Source organism: Euprymna scolopes, chromosome 12 (assembly GCF_053919585.1).
Source record: "Euprymna scolopes isolate OS-2025 chromosome 12, ASM5391958v1, whole genome shotgun sequence".
NCBI classification, from domain to species: domain Eukaryota; kingdom Metazoa; phylum Mollusca; class Cephalopoda; order Sepiida; family Sepiolidae; genus Euprymna; species Euprymna scolopes.
In genome coordinates, this window is record NC_136493.1 from 44,770,328 (window position 1) to 44,786,765 (window position 16,438).

The window sequence follows — 16,438 nt, forward strand, 5'->3', positions numbered from 1 at the left end:
GCTTATCAAGAACCAGAAGCCATTCGTGGTTAAAGGTCAATGAGTGAACACTGTGATGATCCATAATAGTGGGAATTGGGTAGAAATTGATTATTTCAGAGGACGGCTCAACAAGAATTTGTTAAGTTGGACTTGAAAACTTGAAGGTTATAGTCAGTTGAGAAGCAACCTCGAGATATTGTGTTCCACAAACTGATAGCTCTAGGAACTAAACTTTGCTCATGGAATTTTCGTTTAGTTTTACACACGAATAAAGAATAAGAAAAAGGGTTGATAGTGGTTGTAACTAGGCGAGTGTTTGCTGTGAATGTTTTACAAGGAGGAGCCCTACATTAAAGCTCAGTCGAGCACCGGCCATGTTTAGGGGTAGAGATATTTTTTATCAGCCAGCCTTGTAATATCTTGCTTCTTTATTTTGGCTCTTTAATAGTTCACTGTTTGGCTAGCCCGTTTTGAGCCCAGGGGGTTGAGCGTTGGTGGTGAGGTTTCTTTCGGGCTTGATTTATTTTGTCCTTCTACCTTCTTGTCTCTTTTTATTATTGTAATTAGCCCCTTTCTTCAAATGACTTCATGCCTTTTCTGGAGCGTTATAAAAATGTCATGTCGATTGAACTGAACGTGGCATAGTAAAAATTATCATTTGATTCTGTAAATTAAAAATTTATAATTCGAAAAGGAATACAAAGATTTCAATTTTTTCTTTAGTCCAGGTGTTTCAATGAATGGCTTATATCTTCAGAGAAAACGTAGTTAGCAAAATAATATTTATAGATATATATTATTTAATTGGAATTCATTATTGAAATGAGTATTATTTATTAATTTATTTATTGCGGACTAAAACCCGTGGTGAGACAACAACTATGGAAGGTAGTAATTGCTAAGAATGCAGTTATTCTCATCTTAGTTGTTGATTCTCATCCCGTCGCGGTTACCACCTGATGAAGAATGAAGAATAGTTGGCCGAAACGTCGTGAAACAACAACTAAGAAAGATGAGGATAATAGTCCGCAATAAATAAATTAGTAAATAGGTAGTCTATAAATTTTTTTAGTTATCAAATAAATTCAAAAATTACATTTGTACAAAAATTTATAAGAGAACAACATTAAAAGAATATCAAGTCTGAATGGAGAAAAGCAAATTCCAAGGGCAGGCAAAATATATTAGTATAATCAAAGGATGGAATACTGTTGCCATATCTGGGCAGGAGCTGCTAAAAACAGCCTATCCTGCCTTGACAGAGTACAAAATAGACTTCGCGCCTTAGTGGGGGATGCCCTTTTCTCTACCCTGTAACCTCTCTCCCACAGAAGAGACGTTGCGAGCCTATCCTTGTTTTATCGTTATTTCCATGGCAGGTGCTCATCTAAACTCCAATCTCTGGTCCCCCCTCGCAAATCTTTCACGAAAAACACCCGTCTAGCTGAATCCACTGTGAAAAATTTCCCCCACTCTATATCTGTGCCTAAATCAAAACGCAGATTCCATGAACAGAGCTTCTTTCTTAGAACTGCACGCCCGTAGAAATCTGTTCCGTCTGCCTGCTTCCCACCGGACTACAACTTGAATGTCTTCAAGTCCAATGTTAACAAATTCCTAATGAACCGCCTCCTTAAGTAAACACTTCATCAAATCTCCACACTAACGTAATGTACTTGCAATAACCCTTATCCCTGAGTGGCTTCCGGGCCTTGATAAGTGGTGATCACTGTGTAAAAAAAAAAAAAGGACACGAAAAAATATACTAGTATAATCCAAGGACACGAAAAAATATACTAGTATAATCCAACGACACGAAAACATTAATGTTCATATGTATACGCTATAATACAAATTTAGCTTATTACTATTAAAAAAATTATAACCATTAACCTACCCATCATAAATACCGTCTCATCTTTTATATCGCCCTATATCTAATTATTCATATTACATTTTAACCAAACACCCCTTTTTCTAATCATGTGTATTGCGATTTAATTCTAGCTAATCGCCACACCTTTTTCATAGTGTAATTTTTATGGTGTCATTCTTTTTTAAAAAATTTTTTATATATATCCCCTGTTTTTTTAGTCATTGCTTGTATAAATTTAAGTCCATTAATTATTTAAACACACCCTACTAACCCAATAAAATTTTTTAAAAAATTTAACCTCCAAATTTTCTCTTTTTTTCCTAATTATTAACCCTCTCTCTCTCTCTCTCTTTTTTTTTTTTTAACTATTATTGTTTACTCAAACCACGCAATTGCCGCATATTCAATATAAATAATAATAATAGGATGTATATTAAATATAACTAACTGGACGTATGTTAATTATTTTTTATATAAATACTTTCCCACTCAGCATATCTAGGGCATATATATATATAGGATATATAGGGCGTATGTTTAAATTCTAATCATTTGTATTGCTATGTAATTCCCATTAAACTTTACCACCTTTTTATAGTGTCATTTTTAACCGTTTACATTTTTTGATATATCCCTATTGTTTCTTTAGTCTTTATCTGTACGAATTTAAGCCCATTAATTATTTAAACAACAACCCCTTTACATCAATATTTTTAAACCTAAATATCCCCCCCCTTTTTAAATCCACATACCCCTCCTTTTTTTGAAATCTCAATATTTCCCTCTTTTTTCTTTCCTAATTATTAACTCGTTTGACGGAGCAGACAGTAAATTTTCTGTCCTCGGAAACAATTGTAATGGATTATGTCAATATTTGAGATTGTAAAATAAACATATTTAGCTTTACTAACGTATTGAGCAGTTTTATCCTGCTTTTATTTGTAACATTTCTGCCTCTGAATATATATATATATATATATATATATATATATATATATATATATATATATATATATATATATATATATAAAATGGGTTAAGAAATTCCAACGAAAGAAAGATGTATATTTAAATAAGGGGGTAGTCACCAACAATGTGTATTTTTTAACATTATTTTATTATTTCGTGTCTTGGTTTTTCATTGAGAATTATGTTTAGATCATTGTAATACTATTTTTAAATCATTGAGATCGTTTTTAACGCGTTTCAGACGTTCTGTGAAGCGTCCTAGTCAGAAATTATTTTCAAATGTGTTGGAGATGTAAAAATAGCATTTTCGTAGTTCATTTGAAGTGTTTCCAAGGGGTGGAAGTGTGGAAGTGTCTACTATTCCTTGGAATATATATATATATATATATATATATATATATATATATATATATATATATATATATATATGTGAGAGAGAGAGAGGCTAGAAGCTCTGACTGTCGTTTGGGCGGTCGGGTTTTGATCCTGGCTTGAGGTAGTTGCTTTTCTAACCGCACTAATGAGCTGTGAAACAGCGAAACAGAACTGTATGTGAATGACTATAATGCTCCATATCTTGGGTTGAGCATATTACAAAGTGATATGCAAATTACCATTAGCGTATAAATGGATGTTCTTTGTGTAAACACATTGAGCTTAGGTATTTGGACAATGTCAAAACATTGTTAATTCACTGCGCGAAGCAGGCAAATAGCGTAAGGGTTAGAAGCTCCGACTGTCGTTTGTGCAGTCGGGTTTCGATCCTGGCTTGAGGTAGTTGCATGTCTAGCCGCACTGATGAGCTGTGAAACAGTGAAACAGTACTCTCTCTCTCTATATATAGAGATATGTATATATGTATATATATATATATATATATATATATATATATATATATATATATCTGTGAACCGTCTGACTACCCTTATTTTTGTCTATCAAAAAGCATTTTCATGGAAATCAGCTTCTATTTAATAAAATTCAAATTCTTTTACATAACCCCACTATATTGGGTACAAATAAACGTCAGTTTTTCATTGACTGGTAAATATAGTTTCAATCATGAAACTATGTTTTTCTAATGTTTAGGTTTCAGTTTCGATTCTAGCTGAGGGCGCCCAAATCATATCTTTTTACTTTTGAAATCATTAACATATATTTAGTACACTATGATATAAAATAATTGACTCTATAATAATAAATATGAAATCAGCGTCGATTAAAATACCATATTTTCGCGTATTTTACGATTAGAAAAAGCGGGGAGCCCCTGTCAGTATATCTATATATCTATAAAAGTAAGAATATGTGTATATGTGTGAGGATAATTCTCAACTCATATACTCAACTAATTTTTGAGCTACAAACTTTAAATTTAGTATATAGGGTATTCAGACGCGTGGAAAACATTTTAATAGGTTATCATCCCGAAAAAAATTGCTATTACAGGTTCGGAATTGAAAATTTGAACGAATTTTATCCGGTTGCTAACTGTTTCACATATGCCCGTCCGTGAATCGTTCTCATAACACAATCATTCTGTTAAGAATGAGTAGGTTTGAAAACAATTTTAAACCGACGTAGCAAGCTGGTCTAAAGGTTATCGTATTTGATTCACTCTCCTTAGTTTTTTGTTTCGATTTCAGGCCGAGTATTTTTTTTTACTTACAAAAAGTGAATTGTTTAGAAAAAAAATAATACTCGTATGCACATGTCTCAGTTTTTGTTTCTGTTTTTTATTTTTAAAGGAATTTAACGTTACATTTAATACCGGAAAACGCTGGGTTCATCTCATAGTATATATATATATATATATATATATATATATATATATATATATATATATATATATAAGTGCAAATAGTTAATAAAACATGTTAAAAACACTTTGAAAAAGAGTTAAAAACATATTTAATTTGAAAAGGAAACACTAAATAAGTGGATAATCCTCAATCCGCCGAGTTTCGAGTACCTACTTTCCTTCTCACCAGAGGGTAGGATTTATAAGGGAAATGGTTTCCATAATGTTTTATTGTTAAAGTGTTTTTATTCAATACGTTTGAAGAAAGGCTGTTTTTGAGAAAATTTTCAAGCGACATAATGTTTGTATTTGTCCGAATAGTCTTGAAACAATTGTAACTAACGTTGAAATACACTATTTGTTGCTATCAACCCATTCTTTGAAGTCTTGGATTTTGTTAAAACAATATATGAATGCTCAATTACGAAATATGATAATTTTGTAGATTACAGTTTAAGTCATCTTTTTTTGGCTTAAAATTTATTGGTATATGAACGATTACTGAATTATATAAACCCAGTAAAATCCAGAATACTATCAATAAGACTATATATATATATATATATATATATATATATATATATATATATATATATATATATATATATATATATATATATATATAATCTCAAATACCACGACCAGCGGCAATCATAATCTCTTGCACTGCGTTTAGAAGAGAACTCTGATCTAAAAACCTGCGCTCTACACTATACTCTGACCTGTGGCAGTTATCTGCACCGACAAAGGTTAGCAGTAATAGCAAGAAGTGTGTGTGATTCTACACAAAGCCTCCACCACTATAAACACATCATCTGTGTGGATATTCGAGCAACTTAGTTCTGGCGGAACCACATCCGTCGAAATCGACGAGTAAGTCCATTTATATATATATATATATATTTGAAAATAATTTCTGACGAGGACGCATCACAGACCGTCTGAAACGCGCGTAAACGATTTCAATGACTTAAAAACATTATTACAATGATCCAAACATAATTCTAAATGAAAAACCAAGACACGGAATAATAAAATAATGTTAAAAAATACACATTGTTGGTGACTACTCCCTTATTTAAATATATATATATATATATATATATATATATATATATATATATATATATATATATATATATATATATATATGGTATTCCGGATTTTATTGAGTTTATATAATTGATAATTCGGTAACCGTTCATATACCAATAAATTTTAAGTCAGAATGAGATGACTTAAATTGTAAGCTTCAAAATTACCATATTTTGTAATTGAGCATTCACACACACACACACACACACACACACATACATACATACATACATACATATGATGAGTCGTAGACGACGAAAAACGTACCAGTGGATAATTATATTTTCAAAATAATACATATGCTGCTCCCCATTTGGTGGTACCAAATTAGTCAAAGGGAAAATTATTCCAAACTCGCATTTAGGTAAAAATGCACTTTCGTATAATTCATTCCAGAAACTATCGCAAAAAAAAAAACAAATAACATTTCTCTCTCTCTCTCTCTCTCTCTCTATATATATATATATATATATATATATATATATATATATATATATATATATATATATATATATATATATATATATATATATATATATATATATGCCTACGTTGCCTAACTTTCCGTTTCCTGATTTTCCGCTGTCTAGTTTTCCGGGCACCTTATTTTTTTTTTTTTTTTTACATCGGGAGAATTAACAGTCTGCATACTGGGAGACATTTAAATAAACAGTCGAATTCGAAGTGCGATGATTTTGAATACTAGGAGTCGGGGGCAGAATGCTTGGACACAGATCAACTAGGAATCAAAGTCGGTGTCAGTCTTATACCTTCGGACTCCGCAAACCTCGCGCGTAGCAAGTTTTCCTCATATAATGCAGCATCTGTTTTTCAAACATCTAGCAAAAACTCGATTTTCTGTTTCTGCACTTGGTGACTGCATTGAACACGTGTTCACTGTACGTGCGTGTACAGAGAAGGGCGCGGTGTCAATCTCCTGAAGCGTGGAAACATCTGGTCTATCTTGCTGCTATCACAATAAACGTGGTGAGATACTACCTAACACTATAAGACTTCCACCGACATCACAGTCCGTTGCAGAGTTCATCAGGTGTCAGTGTTAAACAGATTTTGACAACACTACGTGACTTGTAAGAATTAACTGCGAAAATGATTCCGACGGTAATGCTGTAACTCTTATAGTTGCCTAGGAACAAAATGTAGTATATGTTCTGATCTATACATCCAGCGCGGCCGTGACCGGGATTGAACTCACTGCAGGAGTTTGTAGTGTAATTCAAATCTTGTCAGTAGCTGGATCCTTTATGCTTCGCCAGGGCTGTCAGAGGTATTTGTTATCGTGACGCCTTCACTAGATGGGTTGCCTACCACGGCTTAAGAGAGTCCCATCTACCCTCGAGAGAAGGATCGACCGCGCCAGTTTCTCAACCTTGTATTTTACCTCGCGGTACATACAACGCCTCGCCTTCCCAAACGGTTACGCTTCTGGTACTGGCCAGTCTCAAAGTTCGGTGATCTGGCGAGAACCTGTATGTCACCGTGATTGTGCCGTATATAAAAAAAACACATATTCTGATACTAGAGTTAATTTTTTCTATCCTCGCTCAGTCTGGAAGAAACCTCTGTAGACTCAGGCAATGTTTAATTTTTTTCTTCTTTTTTTTTTTTTTTTTTTTTTTTTTTTGCATAATTTCAAGTGCCCCTATTTGAGCAACTAGATTTCAACTACATTAAATAACGGAAACTCTGCCTTTGTGGGAAGGTAAATAAATGAATTTTGGAAAACTCGTCCCCGGAAAACTCATCCCCGGAAAACGTCCTATTTTGCTAGGTAGGAAAACTGGTTCCTTATTGAATAAATATCGATTGAAAACACATTTTATGACTGTCCTTGAAGGAGATATTGTTTTTAAAAGAGACTATATCTCCATAATATTTAAAAAAAATATTTTTTTTTTTTGACTTGTTTACTGTTGTTTGTAAAAATAATAAAATCGATTTTCTAAGTTTCCGTTTTAAAACGTTTATTCTGTTCAAAACGAGAATACATACCGCATGATATTTAAAAAAATATGTATGCTTATTTACTTATAAGAGAGAGGGGGGGGGTTAAAACCATATCTCGTTGTCGCTGTTGTTGCTATACTTCGAAATTTTAAATTTTGCAAAATTTAACAGAACGGCCATAAATGTTAATAATTGATAAAATTATAATTTGGAATAAGTCATGGGTACATTTCGTATAATAGAAGAAGAAAAAAAAACTGATAGAATTAAAAAAAAAAAAAAAAAAAAAAAAAATATCAAGGAAGAATCGAACCCTGTTTTCTTTGTTTTCTTTTTTTATTTTTTGTTTTGTTTTGTTTATCATTTTTTTATTCCTAAAAATATAGTTAAAATAAAAAAAAATTGTGTCTAAATACTTAAAATAATATTTTTAATTAACTTATAAATAAACAGTGAAACATTTTTTAGCGTGTGTCGAAAATCTCTTGTTAACTCAAAATTGTTAAATCAATCATTAAGAGAAAAAGTAATCTATAAAGAAATTTATTAATCTATTTTATCGAAAACTCCTCTGCCGTTTATCAAGAATTTTTTAATTTTATATTTTGTTGTTGTTTATCGTTTTGTTTTTGGAGGAAGTGTTTACCACCCCCCTCATCTCTAAATTATATTAAAAAAAATATATTAAAATTTATTTTCTTTTGGGGAGTGGTGGCTCTTTTTAAAACTAAATCTCCCTCAGTATTTTCTTTAATTGTCTATTTTTTAGCGATTATCAAGACCCCTAAGATGTGATACTCTAATGTTGGACATTATTTCTCATTCTCACGTAACACTCGACGCTACTTTTTAAAATTTTTTACTGAATAAACGCTCCAAAATAAATTAAACAACTAACAACTTAGTCAGCTAGGTAAAAAGAAAATCGATTTTGCCCTTTTAAAAACAACAGTAAATAAGTATAAATTTTTTAAAAAAATATTATGCGGTCTGTAGTCTTGTTTTTGAACAGAATAAACGCTTTAAAATAAACGAAACCACTTAGCCAGTTAGGTAGAAAATGAAAATTTAGACAAACGATTTAAAAAAAAACAACAACAAAAAAACAACTGTAAACAAGTAAAAAAAAATTTTTTAAATTATTATGCGGGGGCACAGTCTCTTTTAAAAACAATATCTCTTTCAAGAACGGTTATAAAATGTGTTTTCAATCGATATATAGGAACCAATTTTTGATACCTAGCAAAAATGGACGAGATTTTCGGGTACGAGTTTTCCGAGGACGAGTTTTCCGGGTATCAAATAAATAGATGCCTGGACAAACAGATAATAAACTTTGATAAAAGCCGGAAGTCACACACATAAAGGTCACAAACTTTTAAGCATTGTGCTGCGTGTTTTCTTCGCAATTAGCCAGACACAGACTTTTAAAAATAAAATTGTATGAAATATACTTATGAAAATATCAATAGTTATGCTGTCGTAATGACGGTGCTATCGTAAGAATTTAAAGGGCAGTTCCACGACCCTCTATAATAATAAAATAAAGAAGGCCTAGGAACTCAAGTCATGTAACTTACTGACGTCATTGAAGTTAGTTTTATGAATCTGGTCACGTATCCCAATAATCAACCGGAAGTAGATAACCTCTAATGATAAAACTGTTTTAGGGAATTTAGCAGAGAAGCCAACGAACGAAAAAAAAAGGGATCCAAAATTCAAATATGTAAGAAATGAATGTTACCAAAAGCAAGATAAGAGACTCTTCTACCTAACTAGATAAGTTTTTGTGTTTTTACGGAATCTAAAGATTTTAATCGGTTCGAAAAATAGTATCGTGTCGAGCTGTTAATATAAAAAGGCAATCGAAACAAAAACACGCTGGCTTCGGAGCGTCGAAAATGTTTTAAAATTCGAAAAAATAAACAAAAATAGTTAATATATATATATATATATATATATATATATATATATATATATATATATATATATATATATATATATATATATATAAATTTAAGTAAATACTCATCCAATTAAGATTTTAAATTTGAAAACCCAAAATTTTTTTTCTTTTTTATTTTTTACTAATTGATAACCCTCCATTTTTCTAACTATTTTTAACTTTCACTCAAATGGCGCAAATGCCGCAAACCCAATATAAAATGTTGAACGTAAGTATTCTGCCCGCGGAAACATTTGTAATCGATTAAGTCAATACTTGAGGTTATAAAATAAAACACACACACACACACACACGTGTGTGTGTGTGTGTCAATTTGGTGTTGAGTGTACCTCTTCCGAAAATATTTAAATAAATGTTTGGAATATCTTCGGAAGAGGTACACTCAACACCAAATTGACACATGCAATAATATAGTTCGATTAAGGAGTAGAATTAGATCTACCAATCTCTCCATAGCTTTTTTGCGTTCTTGTCTGGAACAAGATGTGGCCCCACTTTATATCAGTAAACGCATTGCTGCATCTAGGGCGAAACCAAGTTTGTCTATGGAGTGTGCGTTTATACGAGACGATATTAATAAGTTGACGGAGAAGCTAGAGGTGTATATTAGTAGTCGTCATTACCTCTGATCCGCAGTGAAGGGGTCCCTGTCCTTTTTTGACTTTTTCCGTTTTTGCAAGTATTTATCTATCGGTGATCAATTTGCTAGGCAACGTGCTTCCAAAGACAATAATAAACAACTTGCTCTTATTTTTCGTAGAAGATATGGGTGTGAACTCATTAATGGAAGCAAAAATATTTTCAATTTCTCGAAAACTGTTCTTACGGAAATTGAAAATAGAGTTCTGTCCAGGGGTTTAGATTTTTGTATTCCCCCAATGAGTATAAATAAAGAGGGAACACTTTCTGCCTTTGAAGTTTTTTTTTTCCCCCAACTTAGACATAATGTTCCAATTTCCCCAGAAAAAAATTTCTGGGATGAAATCTAGTTTAGTTGCCTTAGTTCACCGATACAGCAACACACCTGTCGATCATAGCGACTTTGTCTGGAACATAACGCAATTTAAAACTATGAAAGCGTTAAAGTCCAATACTGATATTTATATGTGCAAACCAGATAAAAGTGCAGGAGTGGTGATTTTGGACAAATCGGACTACGTTGAGAAAATGGCAGTTATTCTCAATGATGTTTCGAAATTCTGTAAACTCGGCCCCGTTGAGTTGACGGATAATACTTGCAAGAACGAGGCTAAAATATAAAGACGTCTACTTGCATTATTTAAGAAGAATGTTTTTTGCAAGGACGTCTGTGGCAGGATCAGACCCTCTGGATCACAACGTCCCAGAATGTATGGTTTCCCCAAAATCCATAAGCAAGGTGTTCCACTGAGACCTATTTTATCAATGGTTGGTTCAGCACAACATTCTTTGGCTCAGTGGCTTGTGGAAATTCTGCAACCTGTGCGCGAGTTATATACCACGCACTGCATCCCAGATTCTTTTCGGTTCGTTGATTGTGTACGTGGGTTGGATTCAAATGGAGAGACATCTTTTATGTGCTCATTGGATGTCTCTAGTCTCTTTACCAACATACCATTGGATGAGACTATACGTATATGTACCGACGCGCTCTATGATAGTCGCCTGACTGCTCCACGGTTTTCTAAAGAGATTCTTATTGAACTCATTTTAATGTGCACTAAATCCGTGGAGTTTAGTTTTTGTGATATTATGTACTGTCAGGTTGACAGTGTTTCAATGGGGAGTCCGTTGGCCCCAACTTTAGCGGATATTTTCGTCGAGTACCATGAATCCGTTTTGTTCAATTCTATAACAAAATCCACTGCATATTTCAGATATGTTGACGACACTTTTGCTATTTTTCCATCGCAAGGTGAAGCGTCGATATATTTTAATAGGTTGAATTCTTTGCATGGGGCTCTTAAGTTCACTATGGAAAGTGAGAAGGACAATTCGCTTCTCTTCTTGGATGTTCTTGTCGAACGTTCAGGGGGTGGGGGCTTTCTCACTACAATTTATAGAAAGCCGACATTTACTGGCCTATATGTGAACTGGTTGTTTTTTGTACCAAAATCACGTAAGGTCGGCTTAATTAATACTTTGGTACATAGAGCCCTCATGATTTGTTCGCCTAACAGATTGGATGTCGAACTCGATAAGATCAGGGAAATATTCATCAATAATGGTTATCCTGTTGACCTTATTGATGACTGTATTTTCAAAAGTGGTTGTGGATTTTAAATCCCCCAAAAAGTTTGGACCCTTGAAATGCCCGGTTTATTTAAAATTATCGTGGATTGGGGAAAAGAGTAACAGGCTTTCCAAACAGATTCGCAGAAGTATTTACGACTGCTTTTATTCTGTGTTCTTGCGTTTGGTATATACTACGAGACCTGCTTTTCCGTCTTTTCGCAAGGATAGTATGCCTTACATCCAAAATAGCAATATTGTATATCAATTCAAATGCCAGTACGATGCTAGTTATGTTGGGCGAATATCCTTGCATCTTTTGACTCGTATAAACCAGCATGTTCCATCGAAGATCAGACAAGGGAGCATAGGGTCTGGTGGTCTCCCTCCTTCTGCAGCCTTGGACTCTGTTATTGGCCAGCATTTAGTTGACAACCGGTGCTGTGCCGATGGATATAAAATAGAATGGTTCGAGGTGCTACATAGAGCGGACTCCAGAAACCATTTAAAGATTTTGGAGTCTGTCTCTATTGCGATGCGTCAACCTTCTTTGTGCCGGCAAAAGGAAACATCAAGCGCATTGTTTCTCTTTGGGGAACTTTGAATCTTTTCTCCCGTTCTCCCCCCCCCCTCGTTGTGCTAATATTTTAATCGTTTTTAAACGTTAAAAAATTTATTTTAGTGTCCCCGTACTTTTGGCACATTCAATAAGTTCCCCATTAGAACTCTTTAGATTTTGTACGCTATCGATTTTCTCCTGATGAGATGATAGCCGAAAGAGCTCTTGAGAAACTTACGCCTATTTTATTCAAAACTGTATATAAATTCTGTACCTCCAAACATTTATTTAAATATATATATATATATATATATATATATATATTGAATCAAAAATCAGTTTCAAAAGGAAAACAAACAAAATCCGCTATGTCATGTCATAGGATCGTTTCAGCTTATTATACATCTAAAGTACAATGAGCATTGTTTTCTTTTAATAGTATTAATATATTTACTAATACATTAAAATAAACTCTGCTCTTTAGACTTAAGGTCTAATTCTCTCAAATATATATGTGTATATATATATATATATATATATATATATAAATATATGTGTGTGTGTGTATACATATATGTGTATGTATATATATATATATATATATGTGTATGTATATATATATATGTGTATGTGTATATATACAGGGTTACCCCCAAAAAACAAAAACTTAAAAAGTATATCTAGAACATATGCTGTAGAACGGAGAAAAAAGGCCAAAAATCCTCGTGTTTTTATGTGATGTGTTGAATAATAAACTAGTTATGACCAAAGTTTCATTTCATTCGGACAAAACACGAAGAAACGGGGCCTAATTAGAATTGGGGCCCGTTTTTTTAGGGTATGTGTGTCTATATATATATATATATATATATATATATATATGACAATTAAGCTACACAGAATTTTCCACGATTCATCCCTGCGGGAATTTGCTAGCTGATAAACTTTGATTTTCTGTTATCGTAAAAGTCATTTACCATTGATTTATCGCTGGAAAACACAGTGGACTTAGCAGGAATTTGGATGGGAATACACCCCAAGTTCCCGGTATTCTTCGCACTGTACCAGCGGATGTTTTGGCAGTATCTGTTCTCCTCGTTTCTTCCATCCTTCTTAACTCTTCACGACTAATATATATAATATATATATATATATATATATATATAAAGTTATGAAAATATTTATGGCAATCAAGCTATGCGGAATATTCTGTGTAGCTTAATTGTTATATATATATATATATATATATATATATATATATATATTCATAACTTACTACCTAGCTCTACCTATGTATTGAGCACTTTTGAAGTAAGTACTAAAAGTTTTAGCATAAATGATATCTTTATATATTAACCTATGTAATTAAATAAAGTACTCATATATATATATATATATATATATATATATATATATATATATATATATATATATATATATATATATATATATATATATATATATATACACACTTTTCTACACGTGCTAAACGTTACATAGAGAATGATCTCTGTTTCAATAAATAATCCCAACTTTTGACATTAGGAATTTATGAAAACCTAAACCCGTCTTATTTAGTTTTTTTTTTTTTTTTTTTTGATTTAGCAATATATAATTTCATTTGTTTAAAATGTCATAATCCATTGTTCATTATTTTTATTGGTCAAGAATTCGAACAATTTTTCTTTACTTCTTTGGAGAATTTCATGTTAATTTTTAGCGCGATTTCATTTTATTTATTTTTTAAATTTTGTATTAGTTAATTTTCTTTTAAACTTTATTTATTTATTTATTTTAGTAAAATATCATATTTTCCTAATCTTTGTTAAATCTCGCCCTTGCCGGACTACCCGGCACTGCTCGGAAACATATGTAATCTATTATTGAAAGGACAGTTGTCTCTGCGCGCGCGTGTTTGTTCTCATAAAAGTAAAAAAAAAAAAAAAAAAAAAAAAAAAAAAAAAACCTACAAAACAAACAGTCAAAAGTTAGCGTTAGCTTGGATGAATTATATCTAAAACTTCGAAAAAAAATCATTCTTTAACCCTAGTCTGGTGCAGATTTCATCGGATGGGTACTTTTTAGTTTTGCTCTTTTTAGAAAAACGAATGTAACTGTTCTTCTATCAAGAACTTAATTCCGTTATGCCGACTCATGCCTTGATGTGACCTTTAAAAAGAAAGTGTTTTATGTATGTATATACGTGACTAGAGAGAATAGGATGGGCTAAATGGAAGATAAAGAGTGTCGGATTAGGAGGGAGAAAGAGAAAGGCAATGACTAAGATAGAGGGGGAGAGAGAGAAGTTTTAATAAAAATGTTAAATTTTTACCCCAGGTAATGCCAGGTATCCCTGATAGTAAAGTAGAAGAGTAAAAAATAACATCTTTTTTATTTACCTTTCTTTTTTTCTCTCTCTCTCTCTCTCTCTCTCTCTATCTATCTATCTATCTATCTATCTATCTACATCTTTATCCCTGAGTGGCTTCCGGGCCTTGATAAGTGGTGACCACCTTGTAAAAAAAAAACCTTACATTTCTACCTTTTGTGTGCTCGCAATACTGACCATTTACATTCTATACAACTTGAATCATAATAAACCTTCTCAGTATTTTAGTACCCTCCTTGTCATTGAAGTGGGGGTTTGGGTGGTACTCTCCTCAATCAGTCTTTTTATCCTTCCGAACATATCACGACTATTTTCTTTGGCTCCAACCGACGCTGATGCCAGTGTTTTTATTTTTATATATACTAGCAATGGGTGCCTGGCGTTGCCCAGGTGTTTTGAGGTGTATGCTGAGCAAAACAAAAAAAAATGGTCAATTTTTTAAACTCTGACCCCTATTATGACCTCTTAACATTTATTGTTTAGGGATCAAGTAAAGTTATTAAGTTAGATCCATGTCCAAGGAATCTATATCTAAAATATCACGTATTTAGACCCAAAATTGTAGGAGGAGTTTGGTAGAGTTCTCAAAGGTCAAATCGTTGAATATTGACCACTTAATCGCCAAATTTCTGTCGAAAACCTATCACATCGATTTTCCCTAATCTCAGTACCCTGTATATCAAATTTCGAATCTGTAGGCTTAAAATTGACAGAGTTATAGCGTAGGGAAATGTACACAGACGCACAGACACACACAGGCACTTTCACTTATATATATATACATAAACATCATATATATAAGGATAATAGTACGCCATATATATAACAAAAGACCATATATTTAAGGATAATATATAATAAAACACCATATATATATATATATATATATATACATACATATATATATATATATATATATATATATATATATATATATTTAAGGATAATATCAAAGAACTGTACGTTGCGAAAATTCCATCGCACTGCGTCTATTATTATCATCGAACTATCGCCTAAGAGAATCTACACAATAATATTGGTTTGTGGCTGTCAATGAATTTCAATATGAATCCCAAAGATATTTTTATTTAACACTGAAATGGATACTCGCTTATTTACTGAAGTGAAAGGAAAACCCGGGAGAACTTTACCCCAAAATAAATCTATATTTTTTTGTGTGTATTGATATTTTTATTAACACCCCTTTTTTCTATTTATTTAAAAAGAAAATACAACTTTGTTATTTATGAGTCGTGGAATTGCATTCATCTACAAAAGATCTAGCTAATGTGCATATTTTTTTATCGTTTTTAATTAATTCCCTATTAGTTTTTTTTTCGGTTCTCTTATTCGATGATCATCTTTATTTAACTATTACGTGTAATTATATTCATACAGATATTCTATATGATTTATATTTGCGTAATATTTGCGTAAAAAATGTTATAAGAAACATAAACATCTTTCTATATATATTTACAAGAGAATTTCAAAATCAAGATTAATATTTTTTTAAATCTGTAAATAATGGAAGCAAGCAGTCAGTAATAGAAAGTTGTTGTAAGTAGAAAATATTTTAACATAAAAATTAACAAAAGTATCGTCAGTATTTTTTTTAAAAA